Below are 22,233 nucleotides of genomic sequence, written 5' to 3'. Positions count from 1 at the left end.
CTAGGCTAATCCTCCGCCTTGCGGTGCCGGCGCACTGGGTTCTAGTCCTGGTCAGGGTGCCGGATTCTGTCCCAGTTGCCCCTCTTCCAGGCCAGCTCTCTGCTGTGGCCAGGGTGTGCAGTGGAGGATGGTCCAAGTGCTTGGACCCAGCACCCCATGGGAGACCAGGAAAAGTACCTGGCTCCTGCCATCGGATCAGCAAGGTGCGCCGGCCACAGCGCGCCGGCCACGGTGGCCATTGGAGAATGAAACAACAGCAAAGGAAGACCTTTCTCTCTGTCTCTCTCTCTCTCACTGTCCACTCTGCCTGTCAAAAACATTTAAAAAATGGAAAATACCCCAGAAACACAGGCAGTCAAAGCCAAAATTAACTATTGGGATTGCATCAAATTGAGAAGTTTCTGTACTGCAAAAGAAACAGTCAGGAGAGTGAGAAGGCAACCGACAGAAAGGAAAAAATATTTGCAAACTATGCAACAGATAAAAGGTTGATAACCAGAATCTACAAGAAACTCCACAACATCAAAACAAACAACCCACTTAAGAGATGGGCCAAGGACTTCAATAGACATTTTTCAAAAGAGGAAATCCAAATGGCCAACAGACACATGAAAAACTGTTCAAGATCACTAGCAATCAGGGGAATGCAAGTCAAAACCACAATGAGGTTTCACCTCACCCCGGTTAGAATGGCTCACATGCAGAAATCTACCAACAACAGATGCTGGAGAGGAGGTGGGGAAAAAGGGACACTAACCCACTGTTGGTGGGAATGCAAACTGGTTAAGCCACTATGGAAGTCAGTCTGGAGATTCCTCAGAAACCTGAATATAACCCTACCATTCAACCCAGCCATCCCACTCCTTGGAATTTACCCAAAGGAAATTAAATTGGCAAACAAAAAAGCTGTCTGCGCATTAATGTTTATCGCAGCTCAATTCACAATAGCTAAGACCCAAATACCCATCAGTGGTAGACTGGATAAAGAAATTATGGGACATGTACTTTATAGAATACTATGCAGCAGTCAAAACAATGAAACCCAGTCATTTGCAACAAGATGGAGAAATTTGGAAAACATCATGCTGAGTGAAATAAGCCAGTCAATATACAAATATCATATGCTCTCCCTGATCTGTGACAACTAACTGAGCACCAAAGGGGAAACCTGTGGAAGTGAAATGGATACTATAAGAAACAGTGACTTGATCAGCCCTTGTCCTGACTGTTGAGGAACAACTTACTATTTTATTCCTTTTAGTATATTTTTGTTATACCTAATACCATTGGTTGAACTCATTAATTAACACACAATTATCCTTATGCGTTTAAATTTAAATGAAAAGTGATCCCTGTTAAATAAAGAATGAGAAAAAGAGAGGAAGGAGATGTACAGTTCAGCACATGCTCACTCAGACTTACCTCTAATTGTAGAGCTAGAAACATGCCAGGGGATTCCAATTCAATCCCATCCTGGTGGCATGTACCAATGCTATCTTACTAGTCAAAATGATCAGTTTCAGTTAATAATTGATCATAATGATAGGATTAAGAGTCAATGGGATCACATAAACAAGACTAGTGTCTGCTAATACTAACTGATAGAATAAAAAAGGGAGAGAATGATCCATCATGGGAAGCGGGATACGCAGCAGACTCATAGAATAGCAGATGTCCTAAACAGCACTCTGGACTCAGAATCAGCCCTTAAGGCATGCGGGTCCGGCTGAAAAGCCCATGAGAGTATTTCAGGCATGGAAAACCAAGACACTCTGGCAAAAAAAAAAAAAAAAAAAAAAAAAACAACCTCAATGAAAGATCTCTGTGAGTGAGATCCCAGTGGAAAGAACAGGTCTTCAAAGAAGGAGGTACCTTTCTCTGAAGGGAGGAGAGAACTTCCACTTTGACTATGACCTTGTCTAAACATGATCAGAGTCGGTGAACTCAAAAGGCTTCCATAGCCTTGGCAACTCATGACAAGAGCCTAGGGTGATTACTGATGCCATAAACAAGAGTGTCAATTGGTAAAGTCAACAACAGGAGTCACTGTGCACTTACTCCTCATGTAGGATCTCTGTCCTTGATGTGCTGTACATTGTGATTTCATGCTATAACTAGTGCTCATACAGTATTTTTCACTTTGTGTTTCTATGTGGGTGCAAACTGTTGAAATCTTTACGTAATGTATGCTAAACTGATCTTCTGTATATAAAGAGAATCGAAAATGAATCTTGATGTGAATGTAAGGGGAAAGGGAGTGGGAAAGGGGAGGGTTGCAGGTGGGAGGGAAATTATGGGGGGGGGGGAGCCATTGTAATCCATAAGCTGTATTTTGGAAATTTATATTCATTAAATAAAAGTTAAAAAAAAGAAGCTTCTAGAATGGTCGAGGACACAGGGTTAATATGCATAGTCAATTGCTTTTATACATATGAGCAATGAACAATTGTGTTACCATTAAAAAATAATAAGAACATCAAAAACCTTTAAGAGCATATCTAGCATTATCCATACAGGATATATATGGCAAACTTGGAAAACCACTATAATGAGAGAAAGCAAAGAAGATCTTACTATTTGTAGAGAGAGTCAAATTTATTAAGAAGTCAGTTCTTTCCACTTTGATGTATGGAGTAATTCCACTCAAAATTTGAACAAGCTATTTTATAGATATACACCAAATTGATTATAAAGTGTATATGAAAGGCAAATATTTAGAATAGCTAACAAGACATCTAAAAGCAACAAATTTTGAAGACTTTTCATCTTGATTTTAAGATTTATTACAAAGCTCTTATAATCAAGACAGTGCTATATTGGTGAAAGAGGTTCAGACATTAACAGAACACAAAAATATTTCCAGATGTAGATCTATAACTTGTCCTTAACAAAACAGCAAGGCACTGCAATGTCTAAAGAAAGAATAATCTTTACTGGAACAAAAATATGAACTATAACATGAATTCAAATTGTACTAAGAATTAAATGAATCTAAATATAAAGAACAAGATTATATATTTTTAAAAGGAAATATATCAGAAAATCTGTACAATCTTGGGTTTGAAGATGAGTTTTTAGATATAATATGGAAAGTTCAATACATGAAATTAAGACTGATGTTTCTATTTATTCAAATTTGAAAACTTGTTATCAAAGTCTGCTAATATAAGCAAAAGACATGAAAAAAGGAAATGTTTCCAAAATTGGTAAAAGAACTCTGTCTAAAAAACGAAGATTTCTTAAGATTCAGAAATAAGAAAATAGTTTTTATAAAAAGGACACAAGGTCTCAGCAGACACCACACCAAAGAAGGAAAATAAACACATGAAAAGATATTTGGGGCCAGCATTGTGGCATAGCTGGTTAAGGGGCTGTCTGCAATGCTAGCATTCCATATGAGTGCCGGTTCAAGACCAGATGCTCCTCTCTTGATCCAACTATCGGCTAATGCACCTGGTAAAGCATCAAAATATGGTTTGAGTCCTTGTGCCCCAGCACCCTGGTGGGAGACCTGGAAAAAGCTCGGGGCTCCTGGCCTCCACCTGGTACAGCCCATGCTCTTGTGACTATTTAGGGAGTGAACTAGCAGATAGAAGATTTCTCTTGTGGTTGGCGCCATGGCTCACTTTGTTAGTCCTCCACCTGCAGTGCCAGCATCCCATATGGGCACCGGTTCTAGTCCTGATTGCTTCTCTTCCAGTCCAGCTCCCTGCTGTGGCCCAGGAGGGCAGTGGAGGATGGCCCAAGGGCTTGGGCCCTGCACGTGCATGTGAGACCAGGAAGAAATGCCTGGCTCCTGGCTTCGGATCTGCGGAGCGCAGGCCCTAGCGGCCATTTGGGGAGTGAACCAAAGGAAGGAAGACCTTTATCTATGTCTCTTTCTCTCACTGTCTATAACTCTACCTGTCAAATAAAATAATAATAAAAAAAGATTTCTCTCTCTCTCCTCTCACTCTGTAACTCTGCCTTTCAAATAAATAAATAATAATAATAAACATAGGAGCTGTCACTGTGGCATAGTACACTAAGCCTCTGTCTGCAGTCCCGGCATCCCATATTGGTGCTAGTTCATGTCCTGGCTGCTCCTCCTCTGAGCCAGCTCTCTACTTTGGCCTGGGAAAGCAGTAGAAGAATTGTGCTAGTGCTTGGGCCTCTGCAACCACATAGGAGACCCAGAGGAAGCACCTGGTTTCAGGCTTCGGATTGGTCCAGCTCCAGCCATTATGGCCATTTGAGGAGTGAACCAGCAGATGTAAGATCTTTCTTTCTATCTCTTCCTCTCTCTTTCTGTAACTGTATCTCTCAAATAAAATCTTTAAAAATAATAACAATAATAAAGATACTCAATATCACTTTTCTTCAGGTAATCACAAATTAAGATATAGACACCCATATACACTTACTAAAAGGGATGCTTAAAAAAATCTGACACCATCAATTTTGAACAAGGTAGTTAATTTTGATTATACAGCAATAGAAACTTAATATACAGCAATAGAAACATTTTCATTGCTGGAAGGAAGGTAAAATGGTTCACATACTTGGGAAAACAGACTGATAATTTCTTACAAGACTAAAGTGACTCATGTTATGCAACAATCACACTTCTTTATATTTGTCCAATAGTTTTTAAATCTTCATTAGGAAGGATTTTTCATAGCAGCATTATACATAATCACCAACAAATGGAAACAAACAAGACATATTTCCTTGGTTAATGGATATACACACTGTGTACATTCATAAAACAAAATGCATTCTTTGGAAATAGTGCTTATTTGCGAGAGAATAGGTAGTTTATTGTTAGAAAAGTTACAAAATTAAAAGACATTTACTTGATGGAATATATCAAAATTAAGTACTTTAAGAAAAAGTCAAATTACAAAGCTACTCTGAGTTTCAAAATTAATAGGTAGCATTGTTTACTAGTAATTTGATACTATCAAAGTAGTTCTTAAATTCAATACCTAATGTACTTTAAATGTTTAGTGCTTATTGAATATTTTGGTTAAAATTATTTATTGGAAAATTATGATACATTCATATGTCCAGATACTCAAAATAAAAAAGCCATCAAAATTAAAAATAGAAATCCAACATATCAAAAGTTATGGGATACAGCAAAAGCAGTGTTAAGAGGAACGTTTATAGCAATTGGTGCCTACATGAAGAAATTGGAAAGGTGCCAAATAAATGAACTATCAATGTATCTCAAAGTCCTAGGAAAAAAGAACCAAACCAAAATTACTAGGAAGAAATAAATAATAAAAATTAGAGAAGTAAACAAAATTGAAACAAAAAGTGATACATAAAATCAGTGAAATGAGCTGCTTTCATGAAAAAATAAATGAAACTGATACACCATTGGCCTAATCAACAAAAAAGAGGGGTGGAGCAAATCACTAAAATCAGAGATGACAAAGGAGATGCTACAATGGATATGACAGAAATAAAAAGAATCATCAGTAAATTCTACAAACAGCTACATGTTAACAAATTGGAAAATCTAGAAGAAATGGATAGATTTCTGGACACATACAATATTCCAATATTGAGTCGTGAAGACGTAGACAACCTTAATTGAACAATAACCAAGGCAAGAATGGAATCAGTAATAAAGACACTCCAACAACAACAACAAAAACAAACCCAGGATTGGATGGCTGCACTGCAGAATTCTACCAAACTTTAAAAGAACTAATTCCAAGTGTTCTCAAATTATTGTAACAATTGAAAGGGAGAAAATCCTTGCAAACTTCTTCTATGAGGTCAGCATCTCCTAATTCCAAAACCATAAAAGGATATACCATAGAAAGAGAAGTATAGACCAATATCCTTGATGAATATAGATGCAAAACTCTTCTACAAAATACTAATTGAATCCAACAACATATCAGAAAGATCATTAACCTGCACTAAGTGGGACTTATCCTTGAGATGTGGGGATGGTTCAAAGTATGCAAATCAATAAATATGATACATTACATGAACAATTTGAAGAATAAAAACCATCTGATTATCTCAATTGATGCAAGAAAGCACTTGATAAAATACATCTTTTTACAATAAAAACCTTAAGCAAAATGGATATAGAAGGAACATTCCTTAACATAAACAAGGCAATATATGACAAATCCCACAGCCAGCATCAGATTGAATGGGGGAAAGCTGGAAGCATTTCCACTAAGATCTGCAACAAGACAAGGATGCCCACTCTCATCATTATCATTCAACATAGCTTTAAAAGTTTTACCCAGAGCCATTAGGTAGGAACAAATATCAAAAGGATACAAATTGGAAAGGAGGAAGTTAAATTATCCCTGTTTGCTGTTTGCAGAAAGGGGAACTAAAAGTCTCCATTTGGATATTATTGGAACTCATGAAAGTTTGAAAAAGTTTCAGGATGTAAAATCAACACACAAAAATCAATAGCTTTTGTTTATAGAAACAATACCATGCTTGAGAAAGAACTTGTAAGATCAGTCCCATTCACAACAGCCACCAAAATATGTAAATAACTTGAGATAAATTTAACCAAGGAGATAAAAGATCTCTGCAATTAAAATTACAAAACATTAAGAAAAGAAACATAAGAAGAAAGCAAAAAATGGAAAAGTCTTCCATGTTCATGGATTGGAAGTTTTAATACCTTCAAAATGTCCATTCCATCCAAAGCAATTTACAGATTCAATGCAATCCCAGTCAAAATGCCAAAGATGTTCTCAAATCTGGAATAAATGACCCTAAAATTCATGTGGAATCACAAGACACACTGAATAGCTAAAGCAATCCTGGATGGATCACAATGTCTGATTTCAAGATGTGTCAAAAAGCAGTTATAATCAAAACAATCTGGTACTGGCACAAGAATAGACATAGTGATCATTGGAACAGCCTAGAGACCCCATAAATTAATTCACACATCACAAAGCCAACTAATTTTGACAAACAAGATAAAATCACTCCCTGGAGAAAGGACAGTCTCTTCAACAAACAGTGTTGCTAAAATTGGATCTGTATGCAGGAGTATGAAACAAGACTCCTGCCTTACACCTTGTACAAAAATAAACTCAAAATGGATCAGGGATCTAACTCTAATACCTGAAACCATCAAATTACTACAGGAAAAAACTGGGAAAATTTTGCAAGACATTGGCTTAGCCAAAAACTTCCTGGATAAAACCTCAGCAGCATAGGCAATAAAGGCAAAATAAATAAATAAATGGTATTATATCAAGCTAAGAAGCTTCTGTAGAGCAAAGCAAACAATCAATAAAGTAAATATGCAACCAACATAATGGGAGAAAATATTTGCAAACTAGACATCCGATAAAGAATTAACACCTAGAATATATACACCAAGAAAATCAACAATAACAAAACAAGCACTCCAATTAAGATATGAGCTAAAGATATGAACAACTATTTTTCACAGGATATAATACAAATGACCAACAGACACATGGAAAGATGCTCATGGTCACTAGCTATCAGGGAAATGCAAATAAAAACTAGAATGAGGTTTCACCTCACCCCAGTTAGAAAGGCTTTTATCCAAAAATCAATAAATAACAAATACTGGTGAGGAGGTAAGGAAAAAGTTACCCTAATACACTATTGGTATGAATATAAAGTAGTGCAACCATTAGGGCAGACATTATGGAGATATCTCAAAAATCTGAAATTGATCTACCATATGACCCACTCATTCCACTCCTGGGAAAAATGTAATTTGCAAGAGTGAAATTGATATTTTGAGATTTGATTATTGTTCATAGCCCTTCTCTACACTTTTGAGTAACAGTGGTTTTTCTACTTACTACTTGTTGAAGTCTTTACTTAGTGGAGGGTTAAACTTGTGATTATGAAGAAAATTTTTGAAAGTACATAATTGTAAAAATTAAAAGAAAAATAACAAAAGAAGGAGGGAAAGTGGGAGTGAAGGAGGAATAGAGGGTAGGGGAGAAGTATCAGTATGCTCTTAAAACTGTATATATGAAATAAATGAAATTGTTTCTGTTTTTTATAAATAAAAATGAATATCAATGTTTTCTCATTTTAATGTAGAACTTATTATTTTTAAGTGAATAGCTACTGATTATATTAAGCATAGATTTCTCCTATCAACTTCCATTATTCTTATATATTAACTACTTTTCAATATGTTTCTAAGCATGCATACTTACAAATTTAATTGGTGCAAGACAGGCAATATTAAATGTTTATCTTCTTAACAAAAAATGGATTACCAGAAAAAAGGAAATGCTAACCGTCAGACTACTCTAGTTAGAAAATACTAGGATTCAAATCAATCTATTTTAGTGACTTGTTAAATATTTTATTTTATATTTGAAATCTTTTTTCATATTTTACATTTCTTTTTAAAACTTTGTGTTTATTTTCATTTTGTTGGAAAGCCAGAGACAAAGACAGAAAGAGAATTTCCTTCTGTTGGCTCACTCTCCAAATGCCTCAGTAGCCAGGGCTGTGTCACGGTGAAACCAGGAGTGAGGCACTCAATCTGGGTCTCCCATGTGGGTGGAGGAGACTTAGGTACTTAAACCATCATTTGCTGCCTTTTCCGAGTGCACTTTAACAGGGACCGAAGTACTTAAAGCACACCTGCTGCCTCTAAGAAGAATGTACTTTAGCGGGAAGCTGAGTGGAAACGTACACTGATATAGGATATGAGTATCCCAAATGGCATCTTAACAGCTATGCCAAATGCCCGCCCCAACTTTGAAGGATTTTAAACTACTTCTTTTTTTTTTTTTTTTTTTGACAGGCAGAGTGGACAGTGAGAGAGAGAGACAGAGAGAGAAAGGTCTTCCTTTGCCGTTGGTTCACCCTCCAATGGCCGCCGCTGCAGCCGGCGCACCGCGCTGATCCTGGCAGGAGCCAGGAGCCAGGTGCTTTTCCTGGTCTCCCATGGGGTGCAGGGCCCAAGCACCTGGGCCATCCTCCACTGCACTCCCTGGCCATAGCAGAGAGCTGGCCTGGAAGAGGGGCAACCGGGACAGAATCCGGCGCCCCAACCGGGACTAGAACCCGGTGTGCCGGCGCCGCAAGGTGGAGGATTAGCCTATTGAGCCACGGCGCCGGCCAAACTACTTCTTTTTTAAAGATTGATTGATTGATTTGAGAGGCAGTGTTACAGAGAGAGAGGAGATACAGAGAAAGAGATCTTCCATCTGCTGGGCCACTACCAAATGGCCACAATGACTGGGCCTGAGCCAAGCCGAAGCAAAGAGCCAGGAGCTTCCCCGTGGGTGCAGGGACCCAAGCACTTTGGCCATCCTCAACTGCTTTCCCAGGCGCATAAGTAGGGAGCTGGACGGGAAGTGGAGCAGCCGGGGATTGAACTGCCACCCATACGGAGTCCGGTGCTGCAAACTCCTTCTGACAGGCAGAGTTACAGACAGAGGAAGAGAGAGAGAAAGGTCCTCCATCCACTGGCTCATCCCCCAAATGGCTTCAAGGGCTGGAGCTGCGTTCATCAGAAGCCACAAGCCGGGAGCCAGGAGCCTCCTCCAGGGTCCAGTGTGGGCACAGTGACGTAAGGACCCGGGCCATCCTCCGCTGCCTTCCCAGGCCACAAGCAGCGAGCCAGGTCGGAGGAGCAGCAGCCTGATGCGATCTGAGGCCCACACGGGATGCAAGCACTGTCGGCCGAGCCGCAGCCACAGTGCCGGCTCCTACTTCTAATATTTAACAATACTTTTAATATTTAACAAAATAAAACACTGGTACTCAAATATATTTTTCAACATTAAAAAAATACACGTCAGGGGCCGGCGCCGTGGCTCACTTGGTTAATCCTCTGCCTGTGGCATCGGTATCCCATATGGGGGCTGGGTTCTAGTCCTGGTTGCCCCTCTTCCAGGCCAGCTCTCTGCTGTGGCCCGGGAGTGCAGTGGAGGATGGCCCAAGTCCTTGGGCCCTGCACCCCATGGGAGACCAGGAGGAAGCACTTGGCTCCTGGCTTTGGATCGGCGCAGCAGCGGCCGTGGCGGCCATTTGGGTGGTGAACCAATGGAAGGAAAACCTTTTTTCTCTGTCTCTCTCACTGTCTATAATTCTACCTGTCAAATAAATTTTAAAAAAAGAAAAAAAAAAAAAGAAATACACCTCAGCCTCGCATATTAAATTGAAAAATTCTGCCCTTAGTAAATATGTGCTTATATTTCATTTCTAAAATTAATCTTTTGGGATATCTAAATTATCTAAAGTTTAAGGTAAATTTCTGTAACACTGACAAAAAATTTTTAAGTCAATACAAATTAAACGTAATAAAAGGCATAAAACTCACGGTTGGTGTTCGGGCTGGTGTGTGGTGTAGCAGGTTAATCCTCTGCCTGAGGCGCCGGTATCTCAGGTGCCCAGTCAAACGGGCTGCTCCACTTCTGGTCCAGCCCACTGCCAAGGCACCTGGGAAAGCAGCGGAAGAGGCCCAAGTGCTTGGGCTGCTGCACTCCTGTGAGAGACCCGGAAGAAGTTCCTGGTTCCTGGCTTCAGCCGCGCCCAGCACCAGGCCATTGTGGCCATTTGGGAAGTGAACCAGCACATGAAAGATCTCTGTCTCTCCTTCTCTCTCTGTAACACTGCCTTTTAAATAAATACCGGTAGAGAACAGCAGGTAAAGCCGCTGCCAGCAGCGCCGGCATCCCAAACAGGTAACCGGTTCCAGTTCCAGTCACGGCTGCTTCACTTCTGATTCAGCTCTCTGCAATAGCCTGGGAAAGCAGTAGAAAATGGTCCAAGTCCTCAGGTCCCTGAGCCCGTGTAAGAGACCTGGAAGAAGCCCTGGCTCCTGGCTTCCGATCATCTCAGATCTGGCCGTTGCAGCCATCTGGGGAGGCTTTTTTTTGGTTTGCTTGTTTCTTTGTGTTTTTTGTTTTGTTTTGTTTTTGAGTAATAACTATGTGGATGAGAACTTTTTGGAAAATATGATTGAAAGGGCCCAGCGCTGCAGCACAGTAGGCTAAGCCTTCTCCTGCAGTGCTGGCATCTCATATGGGCGCCAGTTCTAGTCCCAGCTGCTTCTCTTCCGATCCAGCTCTCTGCTATGACCCCAGGGAAAGCAATAGAAGATGGCCCCAAGTCCCTGGGTCCCTGTACCTGTGTGCAAGACCTGGAAGAAGCTACTGGCTCCTGGCTTTGGATTGGCTTAGCTCTGAATGTTGTGGCCTTTTGGGGAGTGAACCAGTGAATGGAGGACCTTTCTATCTCTCCCTCTCTCTGTCTGTAAGTCTACCTCTCAAATAAATAAATAAAAACTTTTAAAAATACATTATCATAAACACAGCAAATTAACATTAAAACTTTCAGTGTGGTCTTAGACAATCTTGAGTGGAGATGCATTGTATATTGGTGCTTCCACAATTGTTAAGTCTCAAAATGTTAAATGAGAATTCTCTAGATAAATCCTTAGAGAATATTTGCTTGTATCACAATGTATTTTTTTCTGAAATCTCAGAAATTGAAACATTCTTGTAATAGAGTTCAAAATGGCTTAAGTTGAAACCTAATTTACATTCAGCTAACAAAGAATATTCTGTACTAGCTATATTACTATATTAACACAATATAAAATGGTATGTTCTCCACAAATGTATGCCCATCTATTGAATATGTGAGTTCAAATGAGATATGGCTGGGTAATTGCTTTGTAAGCAGTAAACCAAGTATGAGGCAATTTTCTTCTTACATGCTTCCAGAGTGTCCATTCGTTTTTACATAGTAAATTGCTATCTTCATTCTACTATATGGATATAAGGGAGCTCTTACCATCTCTTGAATAAGCGTATTATGTCCTGCACACAGTCTGAATGTATTTTCCACCTTCTTTACTTGGTTCATGCATTATTATTCAACTCAAATATGGATATTGTTTCCTCCTGGAAAAATCTGACCGCAAGATTAAGTTAACTCACTCATTGCAAAATCTCATGTCTCCAACTATGACACTAGCTGTACTTTGTGATTTCAATTATCCCTTTATTTCACAATTGCCGGTTCTGTGCAAAGTACCCAGTATACTACTTGGCACATATTACATAAAGGAAAACTAATAAAAAATTACTTAATGGTCACTTGAAAACCATTGGATTGGGAACATTTAATAAATATATAATTTTACTGTCCATCCTAGTCCATCAAGAACAGACTAATTTTAATTTTTTTACTCTATTCTCTTTGAAGACTTTGTTAATCCCTGGTAGTTTTTGTTCCTATTACTATATTGAAAAAAAATCAAAAGATTAAACATCTTTTCACAAAAAGGTAATATAGTAACCAAAAAGGTTTTTGTGAAAAAAAAATCATACTACAGCCAGACATGTTACCCTTGAGGTCAACAGTGACTCAATATCTTTTGGTTATTCAATTTATGACTTTCTGAATTCATGTATTCAACAGGTAGAGTAACGAAGGTGTTGAATTAGGAAGGTAACCATAACCACAAAAGAAATGACATTTTGAGGGAGCAGAAAATACCTGTACATAAAGCAATTATAAAGTTTATTCAAAACAAAATTATTTGATGTGTGTGTATATAACCTTTAAGTAGAGATATGGGTTAAATATTTTAGAAATTAGCAAAATTGTCTAGGGGCCAGGACTCTGTCATAACAGGTAAAGCTACCATCTGCAGTGCCAGCATCCCAAATGGGTGCCCTTTCAGATCCCAGCTGCTCTACTTCCAGTCCAGCTCTCTACTGTGTCCTGGGAAAGCAGTAGAAGATGACCCAAGTACTTGAGCCCCTGCACCCATGTGGGAGACCCAGAAGAAGCTCCTGGCTCCTGGCTTCAGATTGGCCCAGCTCTAGCCATTGTGGCCTTCTAGGGAGTGAACCAGCAGGTGGAAGACTTCTCTTTCTCTCTCTCTGCCTCTGTCTTTCTGTAACTCTGTCTTTCAAATAAATAAATAAAAAATCTAAAAAAAAATAGTCTAAATAACAAAATATGTTTATATCTTTCTAAAAAACACTTTCACTTGTAATGAAATTATTCTGTTTCTTAACTGTGATGGAGGTGGTCATATGAAGTTCCATGTGTGCTAAGATTACATACAATTACAGACACACACAAATACATTGCATGTTAACATTAGTGAAAACTAAGATGAAGTCAATTTTTGTGATTCTGATATTGTGCTATAGTTTTATAAGACATTACCATTAATGTGTGAACTTTCTCTGTATTATTTCTTACATTTGTGTGTGAATCTACATTTATCTCAAAATTTTAAAAATTAAAAACGAATCCCACTTGCACTCTATAATTTCATTAATGGAATGGAGTAAATCTCATTCACTATTATCCTAAAATCTAACAAGCTGCCTGTTACATTGTAACCAATAACTAGTAGTTCAAAACCTACATGCTGTTTTAACTAAAATAAAACAACTGTACAACCCTGTGTTCAAATTACCTTCAAAAACTACCCTAAGATCCTAACAATTTCTGTAGTTGTATTTTGTTTTCAATTGACATATAATAACTGTATAAATTTATGGGATGCAGAATGATTTTTTTACACTTTTACAGTTTTCTAGAAGAGAGCTTAGCTTTCAACATTGGTGGATCTATTTATGAGGCTTCTGTGTAGAACAAAGTGAGAAGCTCAATAATCATTCAATTATTTATTTTGATCAGGATTAAATTTTATCATATAAAATTGCCCCCAATTTTGGCACAATAATTGGCTTTCTATAGCATCACAAAAATTTTGCAATGTTATATGCAATCAAAGTATTAATAAACATTAATATCAGACATGAGTTTCACTAATTTAATATCTGAAATCAGATCATGTCCCCTACAAAACTTTTTTATTGTAAGTTCTTTATTTCTTTAAAAGAAATATTATCTAAATATATTAACCATTCCAATTTCACATAAATAAAAATTATACTACAGTAAGGAGAGTTATTTTACAGGGATTTTTTTCTGAGATCCTAACATAAAAATATATACTCTATAGTAAAAGTATAAACGAAAAATATAAAAGTATTCAATATGTACCTATTTATATATAACATCCCTACTGCATATATTCTCATATCATACTGATCTCCTTATTTCTAACAATCTTCTTTGCTAACATAAAAGTAGTATACATTTGCTAACATCTCTGCCTTGATGTTTTCTATTTAATTTAAAATGCAAATAGTGATCCTTGAAGACTACAGAGGATAACTAAATGTTATGAAATATTCTTGATAGATCTTTGTGTATTATCTAAAGTAGAAAGGAAAAGACTTGAATCATCTAATTTTGAATTTTTTTACAGTCAGAAGAAAAGAATATCAAATGTAATCTAAACTCACAATAGAATTAAAAGCAAGTAGGAAGGAACTGTTCTACCTAATGGCGTAAGATTGCAGAGAATTTTATAATTTCACCCAGAGAGCTATTTTTTATGTACACATACATATATTAGTTACATATTAGTATATATTATTTAATATGTTTAATATATTTAATGTTTAATGTATCATAAATATTTTATACCTGTTTATTTCAAGATATTTGTTTATATGTAATGAAAGAGAAAGAATAATTAACTCCTTGTAGTCATATCAGATTTCAAAGAATTTAAATTTAATTTAAATTTTTCATGAAAAATTTAAAACTTTTATTAAAATCTATAAACTTTCAGGATAGTCATTTCAGCTAAGAAATCAGTCTGAAATCATTATTCTTGCGAATATTGTTGACATATTTTACATATTTAATTCAGGTAATTCTTCAAATGCTAAGTTGTGACACATGTAAACAGATTGACACAACTAAGAAGACACCACCATTTGAAAATGGTAACTGTAAGTGTTTCAATATGGTTAAATGTGGGCCATCTTGCTATTGATAAATATATTTATTGAGATACAATAAAGAAGATGAATCTTTGATTATGCCTTCTGTCTAGAAGAAGACAAATTGTGTTTACATTTTTAAACAATAGATACTTTGGTTATAATAAAATCTTCTAAAAATTATGTAAAGAAAACCAAAGTGATAAAACAATTCATTTGACTAGGCCAACAGCTGCATCACTTTGATAAGCTCTAAAAGAGAGAAATCACAGCACAGGCATCTTGCTGTTTTTGCCTTGATAATCCAAATGGGAAAATTCATTTTGTGCCAATAGGCGCTGCAGAAACCTTACTCAGTTTCTCTGCCAATATGACAATTTGCATAACATTACCCACAATGCTTCACATTGTGATTTTGCTTTGAAAACAGATTTAATTGAGCCTTGCTGAGCTGCATTAATGTGTCTGTTTAGATTGAGCAAACCTAATTATCTCACATGAAAGTTATGCCACCTCTGGTGTGACAAAGCCAATGCAATTAAAGTCAGCCAGATGTATTAATTGAATATTGTAAACATGCATTCTATCTGGTAGAGAACAGTTCACTATATGTGACAAACTGGACAGTTTGTAACTAACTGCAGTAGAACTTTCTATGACAAAATCATCTTTGGTACAAATATCCATAAAACCTAGCATCAGAAGGTCACCTTATGTCTGAGGGGTTAATGTATGTGGGGAGTTAGATATTCTGTTGCACATGTTTGGGTTCTATATTTTGAAAACTCAGTTTTCTGAGGCATTAATAAGATGTAGATTTGAGCCCTTCATGATCTCCTAAAATACCTTAAGATCAAAAGGGGTCCATCACAAAAAACCTTCACTATTGGACTTTTATTCTTTTTTATTTTTATTTTCATTTTAATTAATTTTTAACAAATTCAATATGATTTGTAGATACAAATCTAAGCACATGATGTTCTCCTCCTGCTTCCCTCCCTCTCACCCTACTTTCTCCTTACTCATCTTTCTTTTTTTGTTTGTGAGATAACATTTTAAATTTACATTACATAAGAAGCTTAATACTTCACTGAATAAGAAGTTTAACATGTAAAAAGCAAAAACACCCTACATTAGTAAGAATATAGACATTGACAATAAATAATAATTGAATGACCATTTCACCCATATACAGATGTTTTTGGTTAATTAGTCATTGATAATTTTTTCAATGAAATATAAGGAATGATGTATGACATCTAAATATTTCCTGTGTTGTCGCTCCCCCTCTTCGTGGAGGAACGACACAGGACCCTACGCTGTTCTTTCGTCTGCTCGGCCCTCCCCGGGTTTGCTGCTGGTTCTTCCCGGGTTGGCTACTATCCCTTCCACCTCCGTGGAAGGGCAGTTCCCCCTGGCCGCATTCCCCACTTCCGCAGGGGAGCGGCAGACCGCCGGCCGGCTCTTTCGGGGGCTGCACGGGTTCCCTTAGATGTTCCCCATAGATGTTCCTGGTGCATGCCGTCTCTCTCCTCCTTTATAGTCCTCCTCCGCCAATCCTAACTCGGCTGCCCACACGCCGAGCACGCTGCTCTCCAATCAGGAGCAAGTCCCACAGTTTATCGGTTGAACTGGAGGCAGCTGGGTAGAAGCTGTCCTCTCCTCTCCCAGCGCCATATTGTAGGAGAGCAGATGCATAGAATAAGTCCCAATTCCAGTAACTTAGTCTAGTCCGAGCTGCTCCCCACAGAGGAGAGCAGATGCATAGAATAAGTCTTAATTCCAGTAACTCAGTCTAGTCCGAGCTGCTCCCCACAGATCCCCCTTTCTTTTTATTTTTTTGGCGTTGATACGCGCCTGTCTTTGGTGTCCCGCAGCACACACTCTGCTCTACTTGCTAGAGTTGCCACAGGCTCTTACAAGTCCTATCAGGCAAACCGAATCCGGGTCCTCTCTTCGCCACGTTGTGAGGAGGTTTTTAGGCGCTGATGCATGCCTGTGTTCGGTGCCCTGCAGCGCATGCTCTGCTCTGCCTGCAGGGGACTTACAAGACCTATCAGGCAAACCAAATCCAAGCCTTCTCATTGCCTTATTGTGGGGGAGACTTATTAGTGTTGGTTCGTGCCTATCTTCGGTGACCTGCAGCTCATACTCTGGTCGAGCTTTGCTGGCGCTTACCGCCTTAAATCAGGCAGACCGAATCCAAGCTTAATATTGTTGTATTGTGGGGAAGCCTTACTGATGTTAATTCGTGCCTGTCTTCGGTGACCTGCGGCGCATAAGCTGCTAGCTGCCCGCAGGTGCTCATCGCCTCACTTGATTAGGCAGACCGAATCCAAGCTCTCACATTGCAGTGTTGTAGGGAGGCCTTTTTATTTCTCTATTTCTCTATCTCCGGGCATTCCTATTTCTCCCATTTTACTTCTATCTTCCAGCATTCCTATTTTTCTCACTTTAGTTCTAAACTTCTGTTTCTCTTATCCCTGCGGCTTCCCGGTGCCTCGCCCTGCCGGCAGCTTCACGGCTCCGCGCGGCTTCCCGGCGCCTCGCCCCGCCGGCGGGCTCCGCCCCGAGGCTGCTTCTCGGCGGCTCGCCCCGCGGCAGCTTCACGGCTCTGCGCGGCTTCCCGGCGCCTCGCCCCGCCGGCGGGTTCCCGGCTCTGCGCGCACGCTCCGCGGTCTCCACGCACTTCGCGCCCGCACCACGGCCTCGCGCCAACGCCCCGTGCTCTCTCTGCACGCGGCGGCTTCCGCGAATGTTTCCGCCACCACCGGCATTCAGTCCAAGTTCCCCGGACTAACCTGGCGAATCCTGGCGGCCCACGTCTCTGCCTCTGGTTCCAGATCTTCGCCTCTTGCTCCCCAGGGTGACTTGAAGAATTCCAAGATGGCTTGGCCTGCACTCGCGGCTTCATCCTCCCTAACATTTTTCTCTACCCGGCATGCTTCCCCAAGTTTTCTTCCAACAATATTCCTCCCTCATTTCTCCTGGCTTCTCCCCACAGTCCATATCCGAGTCCAAGTTTCCTCTAGGTTTCACTTTCACTTTCAACCTGCAGTCCGTATCTAAGTTTCTTCTTGCTTTCACTTTAAATCCTAACTTCTTTCCCACAGTCCATATCCGAGTCCAAGCCTCCTCCAGGTTTCACTTTCGCTTTCAATCTCCTAGCTTCCCCGCCATAGTCCGCATCCGAGTCTATGAAAGCTTTCACTTTCGCTTTCAATCCTAACTTCTTTCCCACAGTCCGTATCCGAGTCTATGCCTAGGCTTTCAATAGCTTCTGCCGGCACCTTTCTCATCCGGCTTTTCCCTAGGCTGTTTGCTAGTCTCTCTCTCCGGTAATTTCCCACTTCTTCCCGGTCTTTCCCTCCTAGGTTTCCTATCCGAGTCACGGCACCACTATGTCGCTCCCCCTCTTTGTGGAGGAACGACACTAAGCCCTGCCTAGGCTTCATATCCGAGTCACGGCACCATTATGTCGCTCCCCCTCTTCGTGGGGGAACGACACTAAACCCTGCCTAGGCTTCATATCCGAGTCACGGCACCATTATGTCGCTCCCCCTCTTCGTGGAGGAACGACACTAAACCCTGCCTAGGCTTCATATCCGAGTCACGGCACCATTATGTCGCTCCCCCTCTTCGTGGAGGAACGACACAGGACCCTACGCTGTTCTTTCGTCTGCTCGGCCCTCCCCGGGTTTGCTGCTGGTTCTTCCCGGGTTGGCTACTATCCCTTCCACCTCCGTGGAAGGGCAGTTCCCCCTGGCCGCATTCCCCACTTCCGCAGGGGAGCGGCAGACCGCCGGCCGGCTCTTTCGGGGGCTGCACGGGTTCCCTTAGATGTTCCCCATAGATGTTCCTGGTGCATGCCGTCTCTCTCCTCCTTTATAGTCCTCCTCCGCCAATCCTAACTCGGCTGCCCACACGCCGAGCACGCTGCTCTCCAATCAGGAGCAAGTCCCACAGTTTATCGGTTGAACTGGAGGCAGCTGGGTAGAAGCTGTCCTCTCCTCTCCCAGCGCCATATTGTAGGAGAGCAGATGCATAGAATAAGTCCCAATTCCAGTAACTTAGTCTAGTCCGAGCTGCTCCCCACAGAGGAGAGCAGATGCATAGAATAAGTCTTAATTCCAGTAACTCAGTCTAGTCCGAGCTGCTCCCCACACTGTGTGGTGATAATTTATTTAGACTTTAAGCCATTTCCACTCAACAGTTTGTGTGCAGGAATAATTTTATGTAGATTACAATGCAAATAATTATATTTTACATTTTTTGAACTCAGTTACTACAGATCAGGGAAAACATGTTTTTTTGATACTGGCTTATTTCACTAAGTATAATGGTTTCCAGTTGCATCCATTTTGTTATGAAAAACAGGAATTTACATCTGAGTAATATTTACATCTGAGTAATATTCCATAGTAGATATGTACCATGTTTTCTTAATTTATTCATCAGTTGATGGGTATCTGTGTTGATTCCATATCTTAGCTATTGTGATTTGAGCTACAATAAACATGGGGGTATGAATAACACATTTATATGCTGATTTCATTTCGTATAAGTAAATTCCCAAGAGTGGGATGGCTAGGTCATATGGTAAATCGGTTTTCAATTTGCTAAGAAATCTCCATACTGTCTTCCACAATGGTTGTACTAGTTTACATCCCCACTAACAGTGGATTAGGGTACCTGGGGTCTTATCCTGCAGTCTGAGCCAAGAACTCTTTGCCTATACCAATGTCTTCATAGTTTCCACAATGTTCGCCTCCAGTAATTTGATAGTCTCAGGTTTTTGTTTTAGATCCTTGATCCATTTTGAATTAATTTTTGTGTAAGGTAGGGTCTTATTTCATACTTCTGCAGGTGGAGATCAAATTTTCCCAGCACCACCTATTGAAGAAACTGTCCTTTCTCTGGGGATTGATTTTAGCTCTTTTGTCAAATATTAGTTTGTTGTAGACGTGGGGATCAGCGGCTCACTAGGCTAATCCTCCGCCTGCGGCGCTGGCACCCTGGGTTCTAGTCCTGGTTAGGGTGTTGGTTCTATCCCGGTTGCTCCTCTTCCAGTCCAGCTCTCTGCTGTGGCCCAGAAGTGCAGTGGAGGATGGCCCAAGTCCTTGGGCCCAGCACCTGCACAGGAGACCAGGAGGAAGCACCTGGCCCCTGGCTTTGGATCGGCATAGCGCACCGGCCGAAGCAGCCATTTGGGGGGTGAACCAACAGAAGGAAGACCTTTCTCTCTGTCTCTGTCTCTCTCTCTCTCACTGTCTAATTATGCCTGTCCAAAAAAAAAAAAAAAAAGTGGGGATTGATTTCTGGGGATTGTATTCTCTTCCATGGTCTATATGTCTATTTCTGTGCCAGTACCAGTCTGTTTTGACTATAAATGCCATGCAGCATGTCTTTAAATCTGGTGTTGTGATACAAAATCATCCCTTCTCTTTTAAGATGGAATTTCAGAATTCTTTAAACAACAATACATCAAAAATAATGTGGAAAGGGATAAGATGTGCAAAATCTTGCACATATGAAGGACTGTATGGAAAAGACATCTCCATATGTGATAACGAAATAAGCAGAATGCAAGGCTATAACATTTTAAACCTTTATTATAAAATAAAAATGGGTCAAATAAATTCTAAAATTATTTGCAATTGACAATTTTCATTCAATTATTTTGGAGTATAAGTCATACTCATTGTGAAATGTTGATCTAAACAAGTTGATCAAAATATTAGATCTTATAATTTATAAATATAAATTTCGTGTAGACTTTACAATGAGAAGAAAGAAGGTACCAACAAATATATGAATGTTTATTTTTATGAGTTTATTTGTCCTTTGAGTTAGTGTATTTCACATAAAGATTGAAGTTTTATAAAGTATTCAGGAGTTTTCTACTTCTAACTCTAAGTATTAATGTTTTAAAAAATGCATGGATGATCATATATATGGAATTTATAATTGCAATCGACTGGCCATTTTTAAAGTTCATGATTGCAAATGTCTCTGTAAATATAATTTTAAAAAGCAGTGAGTTGAATATTTGACTCAGTGGTTGAGACATTGCTAGGGACACCTGTATTCTATGTTGTAGATCATAGGTTTGAGTCCCATCTCTACTTCTCATTCCAGCTTCCTCTTAATGTGTACCCTGATAGGCAACAGATGATGGCCCAGGAACATGGGTTCCTACCACCCAACCCACCATGGGCTCCTTGTCACCTCATAGAAGAATTAAATTGATTTCCCAGCTCCTAACTTGGGTTTGGCCCAGCCTTTGCTATTATGGGTACTTGAGCAGTGAACCAGCAGATAGATGATCTCATGCTCTCTCTCTCTGTTTGTCTCTGTGTCTTTATCTCTATTTCTCTGTTTTTCAAATAAAATGAGTAAGAGAAATCTTTAAAAGGAGCTTTTACTTCTCAGAAATAAAGTATACAAAAACAGAGGCTGAAGTTTTATTTTTATTTTTGTATTTGTGTATTGATTTTTAATGTTTCATTTTCATTATTTTAAAATGTAGAAATAGGGATTAAAAATTATATTTCTTGAGCCAGCACCGCAGCTCACTAGGCTAATCCTCCACCTAGCGGCGCCAGCACACCGGGTTCTAGTCCCAGTCGGGGCGCCGGATTCTGTCCCGGTTGCCCCTCTTCCAGGCCAGCTCTCTGCTGTGGCCAGGGAGTGCAGTGGAGGATGGCCCAAGTCCTTGGGCCCTGCACCCCATGGGAGACCAGGATAACTACCTGACTCCTGCCACAGGATCAGCACGGTGCACCAGCCACAGCACGCTGGCCGCGGTGGCCATTGGAGGATGAACCAACGGCAAAGGAAGAACTTTCTCTCTCTCTCTCTCTCTCTCTCTCTTTCTCTCTCTCTCTCTGTCTCTCTCTCTCACTGTCCACTCTGCCCGTCAAAAAATATTATATTTCTTTTAATTAGGCATGTTGAAACTTATTGAAGATCAAAGCAGTGGGACACATGATTACTTTATAAGAGTGAATGTTTAAATGGAAATGAGGACATTGGAATGATTTTCCTATGTATAGTTCTATTGCATCTCAAAGACAGATACAGCCTTTTAAATATCCTTGGTTGATGTAGTTAGTGAACCAGAAACATGAGTGAGTGGGATACCTTTCTAAAACTATGCACAAGGAAGAAGAGTGAATGACAGTTATTCAAAGAATAGTCATACCTTCAAGCAAATGAAGTAAAACTTCTGTAAAAATCTGAACAGTACAAACACAGTATGGTGTTTTAACATAATGACTAAAGGTAATACAATATGTGATCAGTGACATTGTTAAAGCAAATCTTTGCTCACCATATGTTTTAAATACCCAGTTCTGTGACTACATACAAAAGTTACATTAATGAGGACTATGATTTTATAATAAGCTTAGTACAA

This window comes from Oryctolagus cuniculus, chromosome 11 (assembly GCF_964237555.1).
Source record: "Oryctolagus cuniculus chromosome 11, mOryCun1.1, whole genome shotgun sequence".
NCBI classification, from domain to species: domain Eukaryota; kingdom Metazoa; phylum Chordata; class Mammalia; order Lagomorpha; family Leporidae; genus Oryctolagus; species Oryctolagus cuniculus.
This window is presented reverse-complemented; position numbering follows the sequence as displayed.